Source organism: Mya arenaria, chromosome 2 (assembly GCF_026914265.1).
Source record: "Mya arenaria isolate MELC-2E11 chromosome 2, ASM2691426v1".
Lineage (NCBI taxonomy): Eukaryota > Metazoa > Mollusca > Bivalvia > Myida > Myidae > Mya > Mya arenaria.
The window spans coordinates 2,900,400-2,921,932 of NC_069123.1; the positions used below are offsets into that span (position 1 = coordinate 2,900,400).

Genomic DNA, 21,533 nt, shown 5'->3' on the forward strand with positions numbered 1-21,533 from the left:
TTCTCTTGTTTAATGGTGTATGCACAAACAACGTTCTCTTGTTTAATGGTGTATGCTTTATTGGTTGTGCACAAACAACGTTCTCTTGCTTAATGGTGTATGCACAAACAACATTTTCTTGTTCAATGGTGTATGCTTTATTGGTTGTGCACAAACAACGTTCTCTTGTTTAATGGTGTATGCTTTAATGGTTGTGCACAAACAACGTTCTCTTGTTTAATGGTGTATGCTTTATTGGTTGTGCACAAACAACGTTCTCTTGTTTAATGGTGTATGCACAAACAACATTTCTCTTGTTTAATGGTGTATGCACAAACAACGTTCTCTTGTTTAATCGTGTATGCACAAACAATGTTCTCTTGTTTAATGGTGTATGCACAAACAACGTTCTCTTGTTTAATGGTGTATGCACAAACAACGTTCTCTTGTTATAAAGTGTATGCACAAACAACGTTCTCTTGTTATGTAGTGTATGCACAAACAACATTCTCTTGTTATATAGTGTATGCACAAACAACGTTCTCTTGTTTAATGGTGTATGCACAAACAACGTTCTCTTGTTATATAGTGTATGCACAAACAACGATCTCTTGTTATAAAGTGTATGCACAAACAATGTTCTCTTGTTTTATAGTGTATGCACAAACAATGCTCTCTTGTTCAATGGTGTATGCACAAACAACGTTCTCTTGTTAAATGGTGTATGCACAAACAATGTTCTCTTGTTTGATGGTGTTTACACAAACAATGTTCTCTTGTTAAATGGTGTATGCACAAACAACTTTTTCTTATTAAATGGTGTATACACTACAACTTGATTAACGGTGTAGGCAAAAACAATGTTCTCTTGTTTAATGGTGTTGCACAAACAATGTTCTCTTGTTTTATTGTTTTATGGTGTATGCACAAACAAAGTTCTCTTTTTTAATGGTGTATGCACAAACAATGTTCTCTTGTTTAATTGTTTAATAATGTATGCACAAACAACGTTCTCTCATTAATGGTGTTTACACAAACAACATGATTGTTGGCATAGGCACAAACACCTTTCTCTTGTTTAATTGTGTTTGCACAAACAAAGTTCTCTTGTTTAATGGTGTATGCACAAACAAAGTTCTCTTGTTTAATATTAGGTCATTTCAACACAATGATCGTCAAGAACAATTACCGACCCCTTAAAAAGACTTGGTCACTACAAAAAAGTATTTTCAGTGTGTCTGTTTTTCAATGAAAAAACTTGTCATGACGTATTGTCATTATCCTTAAGGCCTTGTTATTATCAGCATTGTCAGCATTTAAAAACATAAAGCTTATCGAACCAATATACTTTAAATGAAATTCAAATGAAACTTTATGCACATGTTGCCAGACGAACTGGGCTGATTGTTCAGAACTTTGTTTAAGTTAACAACAATGTTAACGTCATCATTATTGTTAACTTTCAGATATGTACTGTTCTGTAAGTTGAATGGCAACACTTGTTATCTGCAGTATCTCTAACAAGATTCGAGACAACTGATTTAACTGGACATGTTTTATTTTTTTATATGAGCACATTATCAAATATTTCGTGTTTATAAGTAAACAACAATCAGAATAATTTCGTTGTTAACTTTAACGTCTGAACAATTGACCCAATGATGAGTGTGTAGAGTTATGCCCCTTGATTAAATGGAGAAAAAAAGACAGACAAATGATGGTGTTTGCTCCAGTGCTGATCAATGATGTATGTGTAGAGTTATGCCCCTTGATCAAATGGAGAAAAAAAGACAGACAAATGATGGTGTTTGCTCCAGCGCTGATCTTGATTAAAGGATGGTTAAATAAAAACTTGTAACATTGAAACATTAACCCCTGGGTAAAGGTGAGCTTGTACAGTAGGCAATCACATTTAGAACTGATAAAAACAAAGTGGAAATGTAAAAACAAAGTGAAATTGTCATTATAGGTAATCTGAAAGTGATTCAGGAGGGCCACCCAATGTTTTAGGAATATCAGGAATTTTTAATGATTTTTTTTATATCTACAAGAAGGTTTATCATATATGTTGATTTAATGTCACTGTTATTATTTCTCAGGAAATTAATATCTCTTCAAAGTATATGTTAAATATAATGATGTACTTAAGAATTATGTTGTTAGAAATTGATCTTTTTCATTATTAACGTCATTAAATTTATTGTGAATTTTCACAAATAGTCTTGATGATTATATAGATTAAAAATCTAAATCAGAGATGCCAGCCTGAAAATATGAGTTTTTGTTACAACTGTGTTAGGATCTTTCGTTAATTTTGAAATTAATTCAATTTTGAGTCATAATATAGTATCTTTATTTATATACTTATTTCATTTAGCTCTCAGTCCATTTCCTGGGTATACGTAGAAAGCAGTATTAGAATACAACCTCCATTTACAGCCAATGAAATTGCAGATATGCAATTCTAAAGTATAAGGCTTACCGGTAATCTTTAAAAAATCAGGTGTTTAAAGATCTGCCCACTGCCACTCATCCGATACACAATTCCTGTGTCAGATTTTGCGTTGACAATGTGTTAGCCAATCAGATTGTAAGTCAGTTACAAGGGCTCATTTTCTTCCGTCACTCCGCCTATATATATTTTTATTCATGAAGATTTTAATTCAAGTCATCTAACTATCCATTTTACGAAGTCAAGATAAACTTCATCGGGTGGGAATCAAACCATCAACTCTGGGTTGAGAGGAAAACAGCCATATTGTAACCACTAGACCAGACTCTCATCGTTAAGTTAAATAGTTTGTGAAATTAACGATTAGTTTTTGAACAAAGTCTGTAAAGAAATATTATGAGAATTTCAAAACCCTAAGAATTGATAAACTTGAAATGATTATACAGTCGAAACTTGATATCTCAAACTCTGTTATCTCGATGTATTGATCTATATGTCGATTTTTATCGGTTTAATTATACACTTTTTGTATTTCGGTTAAATTAAATTTTCGTAATCTTGAATATCTCCCGAGGTCTCAACGAATTCGCCATAGCAAGTTTTGACTGTAAATGCAAAATATATGAATTATAAAATATGTGTAACAAAATATTTCAAAGTCTTTGAAAAGAGAAAATTAAAAAAATTAAACAACCAAATTTTAAACTTTTAGGGTGGATTCATTTTGGTAGCACAGGACAATTATTTTATAGAAGACATACATTCTGGAAATTGGAGAAGACCCGCTGTTTTTGCTAGTAATTTATGGCCAAACTCATCTCTTTCCAGTTCAAAACACAAACTTGAGCAACTCTGTATTCATGATGAACTGATAAGCCTTATCTTAAAAAAATAGATGAGCTAAAGGCTCATCACTTAAGCTTCAGGTATATCATCCATCACTTCAATGCCCCATACAGAATTGGTATCATAATAAAGCAGAAAACATAGTGCTATGTAATCAATTACATGTATATGACCAAAATCATATGACAAGTGGGATTTTTATATCCTCAAAGTTTGAAAATTTGGCTGTTTCTTGTTTTAATTGTTATAGAAATATACAGCCAAACTAAAAACTGCATCTAATATTATATATGACTTTGTATAGTGTAATTGTTACATGATATAAAGTAACATTTTATGATTAAGATTGGGTAGAGTGAGTGTAGCAAATGAGGCCTTCTTAATCATTAAAATATTACTTCAGGTCTTAGAATACAACCTCATTTGCTTACAAATTGTCAATGCAAAATGTGATGCAGGGAGTGTGTATTGGATGAGTGGCCTTTGAACACGCGCAAAAGTTGATATTCTTAATGGTTTAAAGCTTAGTACTTAATGATTGTCTATCTGCAATTTCATCTCTTTCAAATCTTCCTCAGGCATCACATCATCCTTTTATATTACGTTCAATAAGACTTTGAAATGGATACCTTTATGATGGATGGGACACCTTAAACTTAATCAACATGCAGGCTGGGTGCTCGTTGCTCGTAAAGATAGGATCTTTCTTGGACTCCCTTATCTTAATAAAAAATGGTAAAACTACCTGAAATATTGGTGTACCTTTCTAGATTTTAGGCTTATCAGATGATAACGAAATATTCAAAAACTTTTAATAACATTAAATAAATTTCGAACTCTGAGATTATTTACACGAGTGGCAGATAGCATTGGATAGTGATGGTTTCAATTGCTCCGAAAAAGTCATAAAATAATTTTGTGGGTATGATTTATATTAACCTAAAAGACTTTATGGCATTCTCATTTTTAGTGTAGGGCCCTCCTTAGGGCTTGAATGACATTATTACTTACAAGTAATTTTGATCATGATATGATTGGTTGTCATCCATCCTCCATCATTGGCGTCACTCAGACTGTAGAAATGTTGCCTTGTTTTATGGCTGCTTGCATGCACCCCGTTCCCTAACTGTGCATCGTGAGCAAATAATTGAGAGTCCCAGGCATACCGGTACTTGAAAACTATGCATCCAGCTGATTCACTTTTTTGAGAAAGAATTGTCCTCAAGAAAAACAGTGAGTATTAGGCGTAAAGAAAATAGTTTTGTTTCTGGTTATGGCCTGAAATAAATATTGGTCTGTAGGTAGGGATTTAGTAAAATATAAATGAGTCAGTAAGCGGTAAATTAATGGGGATTTTAAAATGTAACTTGGCATAAATGGCATGAAGGTATGTAACATGCAAGAACCATGTCTGTAGGTATCAAGTCAAGGTCAAACTAAAGGATCATTCAATTTGTTTAAAATTCTTTGAAATTTGACTTGTCTTGTCTGGGCTGTCACTTTGCCATTCATCGTGCGATTTGGAAATAACTTGGCACAAAAGCTCACCTGATGATAACAAGACAGTGTATTATGTGCATGACCCATTTCTGTAGGTCACAAGTTAGGGTCAAAATGAAGGGTCACTGGTCAAAATTCCTTGTGATTTTGCTTGTCTAGGTTTTTATTTGGCCAAGTTATTTTAAAATAACTTGGCATAAATGTCAACTATGACAAGAATGTGTGTCATATGCAAAGCCCTTGTCTGTAGGTCACAGGGCAAGGTCACTAGTAAGGGTCACTGGTCAAAGTTTCTTGTAAGTTGGCTTGTCTGTACTGTAATTTAGAAATGAATGGAGGGATTTTGAAATAACTTGGTGCAAATGTTACTATGAGAGGATCTGGATGAAACTTTGTATGAATGATTCATATGAAGCCTAGTGGTGCATTGCATCTGCAGGCTTTTTGTCTTAGAGTTTATAATGGCCTTTGGCTTTTTTTTTTACAAGATAGTGTACGGTGATAGAGATCTTTGTGCATGCTTCAGCTCCAAAAACTCTGGATGAAACTTCACAGGAGTGATTTATATGACGAATATTTTCAAAATATTTCATTAAATAATTTAGACTGATTTAATGTACACCCATAAGAATTTCAATGAAATATTGCCAAATTAGTTTTCATTTACACTTGCCAAAAACTTTCAATGCCATTAAATGTTTGTCCTCAAATAAAAAATCATTCTATCTGATAATATTGACATTCGTTTATGAAAGACTTTATATAAATGTGGGTTGGAAAGGGGATTGACGGTTTCAAAAGGAAAAATGCATTTTCATCACATTTTATTTGATTGTAAGCAGTTTTTAACAAGTTTCTGTTGACAATTTGTTGAATTTAATCACCAAGCGCGGCATTAATTGATATAATTAGTGGTGAACCTGACATAAAAACATTCTGAACTGAAGATATCGCGTCAATCGGTTTATTACGGTTGTGTAATCGCTATTCAGAATGTGCATGAACTAACTGGCTTCAATTACAGGGTTTTGCGTAAATATTTACTCTGCCATTTACATCTACATTGAAGTACCTTTTTGGTATATTAAAGAAAATTCCTTCCATTTTGTTTAACAAAGTTGCTTATCAAATTGAAGCCATGGATTTCAAAGTGTTATAGCGTAGCTATTTTTATTGCAGTTTCTGTAAGTCTTTTCATTTGAAAATCTAAAGGTTTGTGTTAAATTTGATTGACATGTCTTCAAGTTTATCAGATATGTTGATTTAGTCTTTGATTCTACTCTTTTGCATACATTAATCTGTTTTGACATGTTTATGTGAATTGCATTTAATATTTCATGGATGGATTTAAAAATATGAATGTTATATGAATAATATTAACATGTTATTTGTGATATCTCCCATAAAGTATACTTGTGATAAAGATCAGTAACAATTTGTCTTAGTTTTTTTGCGCATTTGCATTTTGAATTTTCTTATTAATTTTTTTTATCAGTGTGTAACTTGATAGGAATTTTGCAATTAAGAACATCAGTTTTGTATTGCTAAATGAGTTAAGCAGAAAGTTTCAATGGATTTACTAATGATTTTTATGGTGAGAGAGTTGCGCTGTTTTACATATCTGCAAAAGTCATCAAATTTTACCTAGTGTTGGCCATTTTAGCATAACGTTTAACTCTAAAATTTTGATTGTATTATAAAAAAAAAGAACTGTTTCGCTGTAAATTAATATAAATATATAGTTACTTTCATGGCTGCAATTTCACGCTTTGTTAATTTGCATAATTGTTAAAAAAAACGACTCGCTGACAGAGAGCAGTACTTAGTGTTTATGCTACTGCCCCTCATCCGTATGATTTACATTTAATCATTTAGAAAGCCTCTGATAAAAACAACAGCCAAATTTCCATTTAGTCATATTAATTGTTTTTGTTAAGTGAGCTATTTTCAAGCCTGCGCATGCCTCCTGGCTATATAGAGGCATTTTGTGCTTAGTGCTATTTGTAAGTTGTTATTTTTTTGCTTCACTTCACAATTAATCAGGATGCTGTGCCTGTACTATGTTTAATTGATGGTTAAGTTAACAAAATTTAACAATAACTGTTACTTAGTCTTTAGTTAAAGGTCAAGTGAATGTACTGTGGTTGGGCTTGAAGTGTCAACCCATGACCTCTTAGAACTGGCTGACACCTATACTCCAGGGGGTTTCTAAAATTTTGATAGTCTTGATTTATCACTGATCTTGGTTTTTGACCGAAATTATAATACAAATGAACAAATTTTGAATCAGTTTTTCAGCCATTTTCTGTTTCTGAAATTAGTCTGGCTTGATCAATATCGGCCAGACCTGCACGCAAATTGTCAATTTTAAACCCTGCTACAGCCTTTAGTGCACTTCAACCCTGATATACCATTCTCATCCTTCTTATTCAATGCTCATTGTGTATCATTTCCAGTTCATAGTGCATAAAAATAATACAGTAAATGAAGAATCAATATTTTTGAGTTCATTTTTTTGTAATCAAGGGAGGTAATAACTCATTGTTCACCCATTTTAAAGGGAGGTAATATGTGCATAGGCTTGTATTGTTATGCTTGATTAGTAGAGGTAATTGGAATGACAGGCTTATCTTTGTTTTGATTGACAGAAGGGTTAATTAAGGATAAATTGCTTGGTCTGGTACAATGTGTACTTGTTATGTATACTGTAACAGAAAGTTCTAATGGTATACAAATTATTTGTGTGTTTTTGTATTATAGTTCATGGCAGATTACTCTCTGAAAATTTATTGCCTTAAATTGAATAAGATTTTTTTTAATTTTTTTTTGCTGTTAAAGCTGCACTCTCACAGATAGAACCTTTTGACAACTTCTTTATATTTTGTCTTGGCACGAGCCAAGGATTGCGAAAATGCATGGAAACCAGTTAAATTAAAGACTGCTGACAAAAAATTAGATCACAGATTTTCATATTCAAGTTCAAAAATTGATGTTTTATGCATTTTTCTTAAACCGTTAGTAAGGGTTTAAGCCATAAAACATTGATTTTCAAACAGAATATGAAAATCTACGATCTGATCTTTTGTCAGCCATCTTTTATCATTGGTTTGCAGATATTTACACAAAAATTTGCTCTTTCCAAGACAAAAAATAAAAAAGTTGTAAAAACGGTATATCTGTGAGAGTGCAGCTTTAAACTGACTTACAAAGCCGAACAAATTGAGTTTTGTTTCTTGTTATATATGAACCTAGACTAAAAGGTAAAGAGCCTTTCAATATTTAAAGATTAGGTTCTGAATAGGGAAATTCGATTAGTCGGAAAAAGTGATTTTGTTTCACCGCTAGGCACATCGGTTGCTGGAGTTTGAGTCCCACTCTTTGTGTTTATAAATATACAGGTATTGGGTAGGTCAATCCTATACAGTAGAACCTCTTTGTCTCCAGCTCCCAGGGCCCGGCGAAGATATTCGAGCCTTGAAAAATTTAAGCCAAGCAGGAACGCTTAACATTAGTTTAAAAAAATTGGTCCTTTACATCCAGTTCAAGCCAACTAGGAATTCGAGCCAAGCAAGTTTGAGTCAACGAGGTTAGACTATATTAATTTTTTGTGGCCTTAAAGATATCATATACCCTGTTATTCTGTTATTACATTTCACGATAAACATCGCTGCTGAAAGATTGCTGAAATCATGTCATAAAGAAATTGCATCAAGTCTGAGTTAAATCTCAGCACTTAATGAATAAAACACATTTCAGATAAATCTTTGTTAAGCCTTTGAGATGCTGTTTTGAAAGTTTATTTATCTGATTAATAAATTAGAAAATAGGTCATTTTTTAGCGTTTTCAAGTCTCGGAGGACTCGTGCATTTTCGAGATAAGATCGTTGAGGCTTGTGGGATAAAGCAGTTGGACTGTTATTGCAGGCAGCCTGCCACCTGGCTTATCAGTTAAAAAACATGTAAAGTTATATCCCTGTAGTAAAACACGTAGTAAGAATTGATGTTTTGCCGAATGTTAAGTTTTTTAGGTATTCAGATCTTGGACATTTTTCAGTCATGATGTCTTTATATAGATTAAATGCGGACTTGGCATTTCTATGTATAAACTTGAAGAGAGAAAATGTACAACTTCTTGAAAATGGGGAGAATGAAAAAATTGAAGTTGAAGCTTTGGTGGTGGTATTTTTGTTGTTGACGGCGGCAGCATACAAAACCATTTATGTTGCTCATAGTTTGAAATGTTGAGGATTATAAGACATACATTTACTATGGCAAGATAATTTTGTGGAGTAAAGTAAAGGTCTGACCCCAATTTCTCGAAACTTCTTAAGTCCCTTATAACAGGATGTTTTTCAATTATTTGCATAATATTCAATTCTCTAAGACTTGTCTTTATGATAATCACAATAAACAATTTTTCATTTATCAAAATTCAATTTCAGTATGTATTTTGGCTAATTGAAATAAGCTACTTAAGCCTGTTAATCTTAAGAAGTTGCGAGAAACTGGCGCCTGTAGTTTTAGCTTAGGTTTTTGCTATGTAACACACTTTCCTGTGTAAACAAGTATTTTCCTATTTCATGGCCGAAAGGTATAGGATGCCTTGGTCTGGATATTTTGCTTAGTAAAGTTGTGTTTTTTACAATTTCCATAATATGTAAAAAAATAATTGTGATTTAGTCACGATGCATTTATGCATCTTTCCTATGCAAGAAACAACTTCCGGTTATAATGTATTAAAAAAAAAAGAATCACAATAACAAAATCTTTTGCCTATTTGCAGTTAATAATCAGGAAATTTGGAAAACGGAAACATTTCTTTAACCCCTAATTGTGAAAGAAAAACAGTTAAGCACAGCCATCCATTTGCTGTGCTCTTCTGTTTTTCCTGCCTCTATACGAAGGCTGAAAATGTAATTTGTACATTTAACTGCCATTTGATATTAAAGTTAAAATTACATTGATTTTGATTTGAGCAAGGGGAGGCAGATAGCAATACAAAAAATACAATACAAAGTCACGTTAATGTTTTAATTAGTCTGGAGCTAAATCTGTAATTGAATCTAGATATTGTACGCTGAAATTAGGGATTATAAAGACTTAGCACAGCATCTTATTTCCGGCAGTTAATTATAAGTAATCTTTGCAAATCTATAACAATAATGTTCAATAAAAAAATTAATCCATGTTTTGATGTCGCGATTATCATACTGTTTTCTTAATTTTTCAGGTCAGAGTTGACGGTTAAAGAGTTGGTCTCCCTGATGCTGATATCTTGAAAGATTTCCAGGACTGTAATGCTGAAATCCTCCTAAAGCTGATCTTAACCTTTGGAGATCAAGAAGGTTTTTAAATACAGAAATTCTTGTATTGTTTGCACTGAGGATGCAATTGGGCGTCAGTCTTGACCTGACCATCTTGACCTTATAGAGTGAGAGAGGGTTTCAAGATTTAATCCTTTTGGCATTTGTTAGATGACACGGGCCCAGAGTGGGTTCAAGTTAAACAGCAAACAAGCCAAGTAAAGATAATTTTGATTTTCAATCACAGACCAATAATTGTACATATTGTAAGTAGCTGATAGGAATTGCGTGCTGAAGAGGATATGTAAAACCTGTGAATGAAATTTAGAAAGATTCAGCTTTATAGGAGGATATGAAAAAGCAATGAATGAAATTTAAAATGATTCAGAGACTTAAATTAAGTGCTCAATGGTTAGCTATATGCCTGTAAAGATTGTGAAATTCAATGAGTGAAAAAGAGATCTGATATATTAAATTGTTGTGAAAATTGAGGTCTCAATGCACGACGGATGTCATTGCTTGTAATTTTATATGAAGCTACAGCTGTCTTAAGCTTGCCCTCAATTTGTGCAATTAAAAAAATAAAAAATGTGTAGAAAATATTTTTATACAGTACGTGGTGCACTGAATAAGAAAAAAACACACAAAATGTTTGAATTTTGCTCTCTTTTTTCAAGTTAAAATCCGGACATAGGTTTTTTTTTATTTATTATTATTGGGTTAAACGTTGCAATGGTCACACAGGGAGAGACAGAGAGATGCAATATTAAGTGAAAAGAGATCCTTGATGTATCTCCACCTGTTCGACTTATTATACCGGTAGGTTTAAATACTTATATTTTTTTCAGTATCGCTGTGGTCTGGATTGCCATATCATAGTAGGAAAGTGGAGTAGTAGCTAGCGATGCCGACTGCCGTCAGACTTCATTCATAGGCAAGGTAATGAAGCACGAAGTTAATGCAACAAAAGCTGGTATGAGAGAGGAGGGTTTTCGACATCAGACGTTGGTAGCTGGAGGATTATTCTCTCTATTTCTCGCTCAGTTAATAAGGTTAATGGATGTCTATGTTGCAATTATATGGCCCAAGTCATAATCTAATTGCATTCACTTTGTCAAATCAAGGAGATGATTTCTTGGCAAGATTTATGGATATATGGTTATATTAATTTTGTGTGATTTTTTTGACATATTTTATTGGACGTTTGACTGATTCGATTATGAGTTTCATTCAAAGAAATCATGTGGATAATTGTGAATGAGAAAATTCAAATTTCTCTTGGATTACATAACAAATATTTTGTGTAAAGTAAGTGCTCATGAAAAACAATATGTATTACTTTCTTCTTTTTAAAGAGCGTGTATCTATTCGGAATGTAGAAGATTTATAGCACTTAATGAAATTGTCAGTCTTCAGAAATTTTAGTGTCACTTATGAACGGAGTGGGGTACCTAAGTGACATCATTATTTTTTTCAATTTAGATGTTAGCAGAAAATAAATACCCCTGTGAGATGTTTTTTACGGAATTAATGAAATAATGGCAGACTATCACTTTCTTTGGTGAAAAAATGTCAGAGTTTAAAAGGGATGAAGTTGTAATTATCATGAGAAAGGAGTAATCAATTTTTCTCTCATTCTCGAAGGTTTTGTTTGGATTGAGAATTCATGCATCTTAAGATTAATGATATAATATCGCGCTTAAAGCAAACAAACACCGGATTAGTTTTTAACTCTTTTTTTTTGGAATGAATTTCTCTGGATAAAGGGGATTTTTTTTGCTAGTGAATTGAGAAGGATTTAATTAGTTGCATGATAGCAAAACGTTTTGTATTTCTTCTAAATTCAGTGATCGCAGGAGATAGGGTCAGAGATCATATTTAGGAACATTCCGACTTTTTCTCATTTAATGCTCAGAGCTTGATCTTTAAACGTGTATAAGGGAATGAAGGACGACAAAAAATTTGTTGAAATGCATTTTAAGAGGCAATAAATGTAATAAAAGGATGTTGGAAGGCTATAAACAGCTAAAACAGTTAAATTGCTGCTATTTAAGGAATAGAATAAAAATGAATTATTCATTTATTTGTAAGACGTCGGAGGAAATGCAAAGAAATTGTTTTATGGAATTTTAAACATAACTTTAAATGTCATGTTTTAGAATTTAAAGGGTTGTAAAATTCTAATATTTTTTTGATATTTCCAAAAATATTTCTATCTTTTTTTCATTTATATATATTTTCATTTATTTTGCTTGAATATCAAATTGTTTAAAATCTTGTTAGATTAAAACAGAGTGTTTTTTAAATAAAAAATTAGGCACTTTTATTACATTAATTAGCCATTTTAATTTCAAATTAGTGTATAATTTGCATATTTCAGCTTTGTTAATTGTCCAGCATTAATTTAATCGTGATGCTAATTTGCGTGGATTTTAGGAATGCCTTTTGATAAAGTAAGATAGTTAGAAGCTTAATTCATTATTTAAATTAACTAAAAATGCAGTGAACTAAATAAATTTGTTAAAGAAAGTGGATTTTAACAAAAGGAATCTTATGTTGTCTAATTAAGCTTGTCATTGGAATTTTTTTAAATTAGTTAAAACAATTTTTATTTCAATAAAATATTTTAAATTTGCAGAAATATAAAGTTTGAGCATAAACAAAGGATTAATTGTGATAATTATACATGAAAAGGCAAGTGATTTATGCACAGAAAAGTATAATCACTGAATGAAATTATTTAAGATTATTTTATGTTGAAAGTTTTTATAGAAAAGAGCTTAATTCATTTTTGAAGGTAAGTGTTCTTTCTATTCAGTATAAAATTATTTGCATAATAAAAAAGAGCAAAGCAATTTTATTTTTTTTATTTCTATAGCTTGTTTTAAGCATAAAATTGTTTTTGAAATTTGATAACAGATTTAGTAAATTTAAAAAACTAAATAATAATAATGATAATAGTATTAATATAAATAATAATGATAATAAAGCTAGAATATTATCCATCTCAATTAATGTTTGTAGAAAATGAAACATTCAATTTAATATAATGAAATAATATATTTCTTTAGAATGATTATTTTGTCATTATAATAAATGATGTCTCTTTGCATATCTTTAAAATGTATGTTTAAAAATCACAGAGGCACTCAACATGTCAATGGAATGAAAGAACTATTTTATTGTAAGGAAAGTGTTGAAAAGCAAAAAACACAGAATATGTAGAAGATAAATCAAGTAAATGAGATCTGAATGACAGAAGTAATCATTTTAATTGACAGGTCACATTTTATCTTGTTCATGTCGTTTTGTCAGGGGTGGGGAAAGGTTGCACACTAAGTACCATTCTTCCACAGTTAAGGTTCCCATTTATCATATTATATAGCCTTGCTTTTGAATGGTGCCATTTAACCATTGTTCTGCATTTAAAGGCAAATTTTAGATGGATTGGGGTAAAAATGAGATTTATCAATATCCTTTTTGGTCTTCTGTTGTTAATTTTCTTTGTGACAGTTAAAGTTGGGTTCTGAGTGACTCTCTGTAGTGTTTCAAATAACGGACAGGTGAGGTTGGGTTCCGAGTGACTCTCTGTTTTAAATTACAGGGACAAGCAAGGTTGGGTTCCGAGTGACTCTGTTTCAAATTAGAGGGATGGGCGAGGTTGGGTTCCGAGTGACTCTCTGTTTCAAATTAGAGGGATGGGCGAGGTTGGGTTCCCAGTGACTCTCTGTTTCAAATTAGAGGCGCTGGCGAGGTTGGGTTCCCAGTGACTCTCTGTTTCAAATTACAGGGACTGGCGAGGTTGGGTTCCCAGTGACTCTGTTTCAAATTAGAGGGACTGGCGAGGTTGGGTTCCGAGTGACTCTGTTTCAAATTAGAGGCGCTGGCGAGGTTTGGTTTTGAGTGACTCTCTGTTTCAAATTTAAAGGGGTGGGCAATAGGGTTCTGTGTGACTCTCTGTTTCAAATAAGAGGCGCGGGCGAGGTTTGGTTTTGAGTGACTCTCACAGTTTCAAATTACAGGGACTGGCGAGGTTGGGTTCTGAGTTACCCTCTTTTCAATTTCTCAGAGATGGGTGAGGTTGGGTTCTGAGTGACCCTCTGTTTCAAATTACAGGGACTGGCGAGGTTGGGTTCCGAGTGACTCTGTTTCAAATTAGAGGCGCTGGCGAGGTTTGGTTTTGAGTGACTCTCTGTTTCAAATTTAAAGGGGTGGGCAATAGGGTTCTGTGTGACTCTCTGTTTCAAATTAGAGGCGCGGGCGAGGTTTGGTTTTGAGTGACTCTCACAGTTTCAAATTACAGGGACTGGTGAGGTTGGGTTCTGAGTTACCCTCTTTTCAATTTCTCAGAGATGGGTGAGGTTGGGTTCTGAGTGACCCTCTGTTTCAAATTACAGGGACTGGCGAGGTTGGGTTCTGAGTGACTCTCTTTTTCAATTTCTCAGGTTGGGCGAGGATAGGTTCTGAGTGGCTCTCTTTCAATTTCTCAGGGATGGGTGGGGTTGGGTTCTGAGTGACCCTCTGTTTCAAATTACAGGGACTGGCAAGGTTGGGTTCTGAGTGACTCTCTTTTTCAATTTCTCAAGGATGTGCAAGGTTGGGTTCTGAGTGACTCTCTTTTTCAATTTCTCAAGGATGTGCAAGGTTGGGTTCTGAGTGACTCTCTTTTTCAATTTCTCAAGGATGTGCGAGGTTGGGTTCTGAGTGACTCTCTTTTTCAATTTCTCAGGGATGGGTGAGGTTAGGTTCAGAGTGACTCTCTTTTTCAATTTCTCAGGGATGGGCGAGGATAGGTTCAGAGTGGCTCTCTTTTTCAATTTCTCAGGGATGGGCGAGGTTAGGTTCTGAGTGGCTCTCTTTTTCAATTTCTCAGGGATGGGTGAGGATAGGTTCTGAGTGGCTCTCTTTTTCAATTTCTCAGGGATGGGTGAGGTTAGGTTCAGAGTGACTCTCTTTTCAATTTATCCGGGACGGGCTAGGTTGGGTTCTGAGTTACCCTCTTTTCAATTTCTCAGGGAGGGGCGAGGTTGGGTTCCGTGTGACCCTCTGTTTCAACTTCCCAGGGATGGGCAAGGTTGGAGTCCAAGTTACCCTCATTTTCAGTTTATTTCGGGACTGGCTAGTTTGGGTTCTTTAAAGTAGCCCTCTTTTTTTCATATTCTCAGACAGGGTTAGGTTGGGTTTTGAGTGACCCCCTTTTTTGAATATTTCAGGGATAGGCTAGGTTGGGGAACTGATTTACCATACTGAGTTTGCATACCTATTCTGGACAATGTTTATGTTCAAAAGGGACATTATTTAAGGGGCAAGTTTTTAAGTAGATTTCGCATAAAACAAAATCAATAATTTTATCATAGTTGCCTAATTGAACAAATGTTGCATGTATTGTATGTCAATTGAATGCCAAATTTCAGCACCACTGGTAAAAATCTTTGAAAAGCAAATCACAGAGTTTGTAGAAGATAAATCAAGTAAATGAGTTCTGAATGACAGAAGCAATCATTTCAATTGACAGCTCTCATTTTATCTCTTTCATGTCGTTTTGTCAGGGGTGGAGAAAGCTTGCACACTAAGTACCATTATGATAATTCTTCTGCAGTTAAGATTCCCATTTATCATAAGATTTCTTTTTAATAGTGCCATTTGAACATTATGTTAAATTTAGAGATGCCTATGTTTGGAAACGTTTATACTTAGGGAAGAAAATGATGACATTTCGACTATGTATAATTTATCTATAAATTAAGTTTATTTTTTTGCAATATAAATTTAGTCCTTTAAAATCTCTAATTTAAGTTAATAAAGTATCAAAGCTTTGTAACATGTTTTTATAATGTGTTTTATTAAGCTATATTATCACTTCCTGTATAAAACCACAAAACCAACAGCGTTAATGTAATTTATTTGTATAAATTTAGTTATTTAAAATCCAGTATTTAAGCTACTTGAGTGTGAATTTTGTCGCAAATTTTTATTTAGTTTTATAATGCGACTTATTAATTAAAGTGACACTCTTATTCCAACTAATTACATACACATGCAAAACAAATTTTGAGTGATACACCCAGGTCCCTCAACTACTTACTAAATAATGCACTTGTGGAAAATATTAATAACTATTTACAATATTATAACCATATATTTAATAGCTGAAAATGCAAAAATATTAAATGATTGGTGAATGCTAATAGATATACTGCAATCTGCTTATAATAGTCAAATAAGGCAGCAATACTGTGTTTTCTGCACATTTCTTTTAAAATAAACTCGGTATCCTCCATAAGATCTATTGTTTTCGACATTTGTTCATCCTTTACGGTATATTTAAACAATTGTATTAAATGTGTTAAATCTTATTTGGGAGTAATAGTGCATCTTTAAGGTATATTATCATTTGCTGTATGAAACCACAATAACAAACATCCATCAATTTCACAATGATGCACACCCATAGCACAGATGCAATTATATTTCAGTTTTCGCTTTATACGCCATGATACGCTACAGTTGCAATTTATAATGATTTATTTTGTTTTATTTCAGACCATGTCGCTGTCAAGTCGTGCGCGCTTGTAACAGAAATAAAAGGGCTGTTGTGGCAGGTAGGAATATGAGTTTTTAAGGAGATATCAGCATGATTTTAGAAAGATATGAAATTAAATTGATGTTTTAAAACTTCATTTTATAATACATGGGGTTTATGCTATTATATAGGTTTAAAGCTACATTGACATATAGAAGGCTTTTATACCTTACGGCGAAATCTTCTTCATTATTTATCTAATGTGAGGTTCAATTTATAGAAAAGTCGAACCCAGCTGGCTCGAACTCTCAAGAACCAGAGAAAATACCTGGAGCCTCAGTAAAATCAAGGCAAGCAGGAATTCTTACATACAATATAAAGAAATGGGTCCTTAATATCCAAATCAAGCCAACGAGTGATTCAAGCCAAATCAGTTGGAGCCAACGCGGTTTGACTGTATAATCAATGGTAACTACTGCGTTTTAGTCAGTTCCCAACCATTGGACATAATGCCATACTAAGTTGGTTTTAGCATCATCGTTTGTGTAGGTTTCCATCCTTCAAAAATGAAAAAAGAAACAGTTATCAAAATAAAGCTTCTCCATTTTTTTAAGAAGGTTTCTAAGGCTAAAAATTTGAAATAAAGGCATCATTATCCTCGGATACTCCAAAAACACTACTGCGCTTATATGCTTCTTTGTGTACATTGGATGAATGGCTTGGTAATCATGAATGATTAATGAGGGTGTTAAATCATTGGTTCCGCAAGGTACCTGTACAGAAATAAGCACAGACACTCTTTCTAATGTTTCCCCGTTGCAAAAAAAAATCTGGCGAAAGTTCAAAATGAACTCAGCCTGCCTTATCATTACAAATTGTAAAAATGCCACTTAGACCACTTGCCTGTGGAGACAACTGACAATGCAGTACACTCCCCATTGTTGAGGAGTGTTTTATTGTTACATGCAATTTCATTGGAATAAGAGTTGTCTCCCCTGCCTCATGCATATTCATTAAAACGAGATTTTGTCAGTCAATTTTCTCTCACTGTATGTATAAAGTGTATCGGAAGAAAGTATTGTGGAAATATATATGGTTGCCGATGATGAGGCATCATATTCAGGTCTGCAAATGCATAGGATGCTTTCTTTATGATTATAAGCTATTGGTGAAATCTTTTATATAAAAAGTATTTGATTCGTTTTTTTCTATTACACTTTGTTTGCTTTATTCCTGCCAATGAGTGGTAGATTTCAAATTGGAACCAGAGTGGCACTAAAATATAAAATGAATTTGGTACAGCCTTGTCAGGCCGTATTAAGATTTCATTTTTCAAGGGTAATAACTCAAGTTTAATAAAGCAAAACAAAAATGAATAAAATAAGAAAAAATCTGGGAAATTGTGTCATGAATGATAATTTCAATACTGGGTAGATATATATATATTTTTTTTAAATTATGAATGTTTAAGTATTATTGCATATTATATTATTTTGATCATCAATACAAGAATGAACAAATGAAGTCTGCGGAATACCCCAGACAATTAGAAAGGTTTTAATGGGCTTGTAATCTAGATATGGAGTTTTTATATAGTTCTTTTATGCCTTGTTTTGCCATTAGTTATGGGTCATAAAGCACCAATAAAGAGATAAGCGCAGGTCATAAACCACCAAGTTATAGAGGCAAGTGGTCAGATGAATTTGAAAATGAACATTTATGGTAAAATTTTATTTTGAAAAGAATCATTATGACTAAGCAATAAATGTGTAATTATGTGGAAATTCAGCAAAGTGTTTGAAAATCAAATAAAAAAAAATATATGCTATTTTATATGGAAAATTAAAAAAAGCTTGTCTGTTTGTCTGAGAAAAGGTCAAAATATCACAATTATTATAGTTTTGCACCTTCAATCCAAGTTATTGAAATTATGCACCAGTCAATTGTAACTATGGCCCTCCCAGGTCCGGGGAATAGCACAGACTTTGACTTTCGGTCCAGCCAAGCCCGGGTGAAATCCCCGCCCTGCGGAGACAAACTGCTGGTAAAATCCCCCCAAATGCCCCCGCACCCCAGGGACCCTAGGTAAGGAACATTCCCCACTATTTTTGGCGCAAGACAAAACCACACATTCTACCGGCACTGCACGGTCACCTGAAAGGTAAAAACACGGCCCATTTCCCCCACTATCCCCAGTATATCCCTGGACCTGGGGTCCGTGGTTATAATTGACTGGTAAATTATACATGAACAGTCTTTGAGTGCAAGTGTTTAATTCCTATCCTGAGGGTAGTGGACGCCATAACTGTTTTGAACCATGTTGTCAGCCTTTTGATTTATCTGCCTGCAAGTTATTGAACGGTTAAGCTCCACCTACTTCTTATCATTCATATATGGGAGTTAACGTATAAAAAACATTAACAAAGGAAACACTCTGATATGGTTTACAAGCTTTGGTTTTGTTCAGGAAAGATGCTGTCTTGCAAAAACTAAACCACATCGAAATGCACATGCAACCGAAAGATATTTCCTTGTGATGAAACTTGGCCTACATGTAACCAATTCACATGAAACTTATTGATGTCAACATGTAACCAATTCACATGAAATTTGGTCCATATTATGAAACTATGTCCACATGTGACCAATTCACATGGAACTTATTGTCAACATGTAACTAATTAACATTGAAATTTGTCCACTATTAACCAATCGACATGAAACTTGTTCCACATGCAACCAATTCACATAAAACTATGTCCTTTTGACCAATTTACATGAAACTATATCCACATGTAACCAACATTATTGGCAGTTCTATTTCACTCTGGCCAGAATATATTGTCTTGTGCCCTTGTTCAACCATGTAAATTTGAGAAATTTTATCATCTGCAAAAAATTACAAGTGATATGCATTTATATTCTGTTTGTAAGAAGGCAGACTAAAAATAGAGATTTATGTGAGCATCTGCAAGCGTCATTGCAAGCTAGAAGTTTTATGCGTTTATATTCTGTTTGTATGAAGGCTGACGCTATGTGCCAGATTATGTATAATGTTGTCATTATGCTGGTGATATGGGATTTGTTTCACTAATTGCATAACATATTTTCTTAGCTTTATGCGCAATATATTTATGGCTTCCATTAAAGAACCATTTAAATATGATATTGCAACATCATTAAATGCGCACATTTCTGTGTCAGAACAGATATACTTATTTAACATTACATTAGTTAATTTGTCCAACATTTAGCGGATAGATAAATTTCCTTAACAAGACTTGGGCTGTGTGTCAAAATGACATTTTTTCACTCTCTCCTGACATAATTTTTGTATTTCAAATATGACATGAAAATTGTTACTAGTTGGTCGCATTAACTTTCCTTTCATTTCAAATGAGTGAATAGTTTGTTGTTTTTGATTTAAATACACAATGAAATGTTAATCTCTTTAAATTGCTCCTCTTTGCAATTGAGTGGACATTTTGTTGTCATATTAAATATGAAGTGAAATATTACCTAAAAAAACTAGGTTTTTGAGCAATTAACAAGATTTTGAAGAGATCTCCTTTGACTTTTAATTCTAAAAAACTATTTACTCTATATTTTTTGTAGTATTTTTGTGTCGGTAATTAAAAGCCTCCAGCAAAGCAATTAACTTTCAATCTTTCTAAACACAGTTTCTTATCTTTTAAATGTTGTTATTTTAACCATTTGTTGTTTGCAAAACTTCAAAAGACTTTAAAAACAATCCCCAAAGATACTTCAATTAAAAGATGCTGAGAGAAAGGTAAGAAGACATAATTGTTTTTCTAAATTGCAAAACATGAAACTGATGAATGAGCAGTTTCTCATGGCCATTTGAGTTGTGATGCTGTAATTTGTGTATATTGGTAAGTGTTCAATATAACCAGTAGCTGTTGAAAATTTCCAGTCAAGAAATGACCTTGACCTTTTATGACATAATTCTCAAGGTCAAATTAGGGTAATTTCAAGTTAAGCGATGCCCCACTTAACTCAGCCTTTTAGTTTTAGAAAGGTTGCAAAACTAATGTTTTTATGCACCACTCAGTTGTAACCACGGCCCCCCCAGATCGGGGTTTATACTGGGGATAGCTGGGGAAATGGGCCATGTTTATACCTTCCAGGTGACCCCACAGTGCTGGGTGAATGCGAGTGTTTTTTTCGTCCTGCCAAAAATAGTGTGGAATGGGCCTTATCTAGGGTACTGGGTTGCGGGGGCACTTGGCGGGGATTTAACCAGCAGGGCGGGGATTTTACCCAGGGTTTGCTAGACTGAAAGTCAAAGTCCCCGCTATCCCCCAGGACCTGGGGGGGGGGTGGCGTGGTTACAATTGACTGGTTCGTTATGTCACCCTGGCAGGCTGCGAACGACAAAGTATTGAGCAACTAGGATGTGGCAACCTCAATAATTACATGACATCATGATTTTACACTTCTTGGGACTGCTAAACTAGAAGTGTTCCTCAATAGGTTAAAAACAGTTATTTAACTGTCATATATTCCATATATAAGATATCATTTAGAGTGTATAATGATTGATCAAAATAATGACAAAAAGAGATAGGAATTAGTGCCATGAAATAATGAAATGTGACATATGTCATGTAATGCAATTTAGAGCATGCTTTATTCTAAGATATCAGTTAATTGAAATATCAGGAAAACTAAACTAAATGTGACTGGGCTAATTTCATTTGTAACCTTTTCTCTTGGCATACGATTTTTTACAATTTTGGAGGAAGACTTAAAATGTCTTTGACATCCTAATGCCACACTAATTTCATTCATCCATCATTGCCATAAAGTGCAAATGCAACATATTTTCTCTGCAAAACTTCTCTTTAGCATATTAATAGTTGGATGGAAATGTTTAGTGGAAGCAATTTGTAAAGCTGATGATGACTTG

General features: G+C 33.5%; 1 protein-coding gene across 4 annotated transcripts in view; it reads left to right on the forward strand.

Annotated features, from left to right (window-relative positions):
- LOC128225186 (solute carrier organic anion transporter family member 4A1-like) overlaps positions 1–21,533 on the forward strand; it is an 87,644-nt gene that overhangs the window by 21,241 nt on the left and 44,870 nt on the right. Inside the window, exons 2-4 of one of the 4 annotated variants that reach the window (XM_052935244.1) lie at positions 10,008–10,122; positions 10,929–11,019; positions 16,624–16,682. The gene's annotated coding sequence lies outside the window, so the exon portion shown is untranslated. The other 3 variants (XM_052935245.1, XM_052935243.1, XM_052935246.1) reach the window with 3 other exon arrangements.